Below are 3,408 nucleotides of genomic sequence, written 5' to 3' on the forward strand. Positions count from 1 at the left end.
TGTAAGGCAGGTTGGGAATCCATTCTCTTTCATGTGGGAATTCCTGCAGGAACAGCTTCCGGGTTAGTGGAGGGAGCCTTGCAGGGTCAGATGGACGCTTGTTCCTGGGCTCGCTGAACAGCTGATTCGCTCAGCTTGCAGCATTGTCACCAGAACTAGGGTCCTCTTCTCTCCCCCCTCTTGCCACCCACACTTCACAATTTGGTTTGGTTTCTGCATCTTGAAAGTTCCTGAAGAGTTATCTCAGGCTACAAGCAGAAGTGGAGGGTAAATATCATCCGCTCAATGTCACTTGTTGCTTAGTCATCTATACTTGAAATAGTGATGAAACCTGCTTTCCTTTCGAAGGTCAACCTAGAGATGGGCATTGTGGAGCAGCAGGCTAAGGCACGGCTTGGGGCCCAGGCACCCTCCTCTTGGAGTGCCAGTTCAAGTCTTGCCCACTCTACTTCGGACCCAGCTCCCTGCTGATGTGCCTGAGAAAGCAGCAGAAGACGAACCAGAAGTTCCCCGGGCCCCTGCCGCCCATGTGGGAGAACCGGATGGACTTCCGGCTCCCAGTTCAGCCCTGATTGTTGTGGCCACTTGGAGAGTGAACCCCATGGGGTGATCTCTTTCTCTCTCTGCAGCACTGTCCTTCAAATAAGATTTTTGAAAGATTAAAAAAAATACATACATAAAATGCAAATTCCTTGCCTTTCTCATAGAAGATAAGGAAGCAGGCAAGGGAGAATAACATGGTCTTGACAAATTCACCTCAAAATGGTCTTGGGGTACGTGCATTGGGTTTTGGTCTGCTATTTTTAAAGATAACCTGGAAGTGAAAGAGGAAAATTCTAATCAGAACAAGCCTGTGGGGAGAGGGTGCTGCTGCCTCATACTCTAACGCTTCGGAGAATTCAGAGCCCGAAGCATCCATTATTACCGATGGCAGCTTGGTGGCCTAAGAAGAGAAGGAATTTTAGGTCAGGAACATCTTGTGCAAAATTAAGGCTGCATTTGGGCATTGGAAGATAAAGCAGACAAATAATGGATTGCAACAGGATAAACTGGAAGAGAGCCCTGGCCCCCGTCCGTCCCCTCCTCCTACAGCTGCCCTTGGGTGTCAGCGGACAGACCTGCTTTGTTTTCTGCTTTCCAATCACCTGCCCTTGTGTTTAGGCAGCAGACCGACTTGACTTGTAAACACAGCCACGCCATGAACTCCCCCGGGACGAGTGTGGCATTTAGAATATTCCGGTTCCTCCTTGGTGTCCTCCACACCACCCACCCCCCTCCCCAAGCTTCTCCAGAACATTTGCAGTGCCAAGGTACAGCATAGACGTTTGATACACTGGTTCAACTTCGCAGAGAAACTTGGGGCGGGGGGAAGTCCGAGTGGGGAAAGAGGGATGTGTTCCTGGCCCTGCAGTCCTCTCCTTGGCAGAGGGGCCTCAGAAGGACGGTCTGGGCCACTCTCACCAGGCCTCAGTTCTCTCGTAGAGTCGGGGCCCGGTGCAACTGTGAAGAGCTGACAGTTTGCTGGCGAAGTAACGCAGCATGGGTGACAGTGACAGCTGGATTGCAGCCGTGCACTTAGACGCAAGTCTGTCCTTAGGTCTGGGTTCTATCCCAGCAGAAAAGGCCGGTGCTGTCCTGGTTGCAACAACATTATTTTGTCTTGGTGACAGGAAACCCCTGGGTTTTTCTCAACAATTCTCTAAGGATGTCACCTCTCAGCTACATGCAATCTAAGGTTGCTTAGAGGTTCCACACTGTCTTCTCTGCTTCCTTCCTCCTCCCAACCCCTGAGTTCCCACTTAGATGCTAGCACCTGGGAACAGACCAGGGACAGAGCAGAGATGCTACGGGACTGGAGAGTTGGGTTGAACACACACAAAGCTGGCAATGGGCTTAAAAGCAACACCCTTGTTACTCCCCAAATGGCTGCAACAGCCACAGCTGAGCTGATCTGAAGCCAGGAGCCAGGAGTTTTCTTTCTCCAAGGCTTTAGGCCATCCTTGACTGCTTTTCCAGACCTCAAGCAGGGAACTAGATGAGAATTGGAGCAGTCGGGACATGACCTAGTGGCATATGTGATCCCACTGCTTGCAAGGGAAGGTTTGTTAAATATTTGGGGAAAGTAGGATAAGGGTGGAAACATTTAAAGGTAAAGAAGCACAAAGAAAGGAAATCAAATGGCACAAACCCCGAAGCCCTAACTCCACACCGGCATATAGAGCAGGTGGAATCCTTCCATTCACAGCAAAGTCTGGCATGATGGCTCAGTGGCTAAATCCCTGCCTTGCACACGCCAGGATCCCATATGAGTGCTGGTTCGTGTCCCTGCTGCTCCACTTCCCATCCAGCTCCTTGCTTGTGGCCCGGCAAAGCTTCCATCATGGTGGAATGGAGGGAGAAGGAAGAGAAAGGGGACGAACAGGAAGAGCTCAGGGTGTGCAGTCCTGATTTCTGAGGAACCTGGACACACACGGAGCTCCTGAGGCAGGGAGAGGCACTGCCTGGGGTGTTCGCTCGCATTCTCCAGTCCACCATGAGATGCTGGAGGAAGGAATCCAGAAATGTAGCCAAAGGGAGCGACTGTGGAAAGATCTGATTTCTTCTGACCGCAAGCCTCCCGCTTCGGGGCGATAACATCTTGGCTATCCAGAGCGCCTTCCCACTTTGCGGATGCCACAAGGGCAAAGGGTACCAGAAGTCCAGGATTGGGAGATCCGAGCTTCTAAGCCAACACTGCTGCTTGGAGCAACACGTTCTCAGAAGCCTGGGGGCACCGGGAAAAGTGGGCGGTGAGAAGCAGGTTCTTCCTGAGCAGGCAGGGGGCTATACATATTATCAGGGTTAGTTCTCCTTGTTACCGCTGTCTGGGTCGTCGGATCAAAACAGCAACTGCCACTTGCAGGGCGCCCGAGTTCTTGCACGGTTATCCTACCCAGTCCTCGCCGCAACCCGGGCGATGAGAAAACTAAGGCCCCACAGACTCATTTTTCCTAAAGCCACTTAACTAGAGAGTGATAGTAGGAGTGCCAGTTTCCTCACCTGTGCAATGAGAGCGCTTAACCTGCTGGCTTGAGTCTTTTGAGATCTGACTGCAGCAGCCACAGAAACGTCCCGGTCTAGGATAAAGCGGCCACTTGCTAGCGTTCGCCCGGCGCCCCTTTTTGCGTAGACCGCGATCGCCCTCTGCTGACGCGGGTCAGAGAGCTCTGAATAGGGGGAGCGTTTCCGGGCCTGAGGGCGGGCGAAGACCTTTCTCACCAGAAGATGGCCCTGGAGAGCGCGCGGCGGAGCCCTCCGCTCCTGCCTGCCCTTCCTCACGCACTTCCGGCGTCGTCTCTATGACTCATCCTGTCGCGACGGGCGAGAAAGGCCTAGACGTCATCCGCTTATCGTAAACAGGAGCGAAGG

This window comes from Ochotona curzoniae, unplaced genomic scaffold (assembly GCF_017591425.1).
Source record: "Ochotona curzoniae isolate NIBS_2020 unplaced genomic scaffold, NIBS_Ocur_1.0 patch175, whole genome shotgun sequence".
Classification (NCBI taxonomy): domain Eukaryota; kingdom Metazoa; phylum Chordata; class Mammalia; order Lagomorpha; family Ochotonidae; genus Ochotona; species Ochotona curzoniae.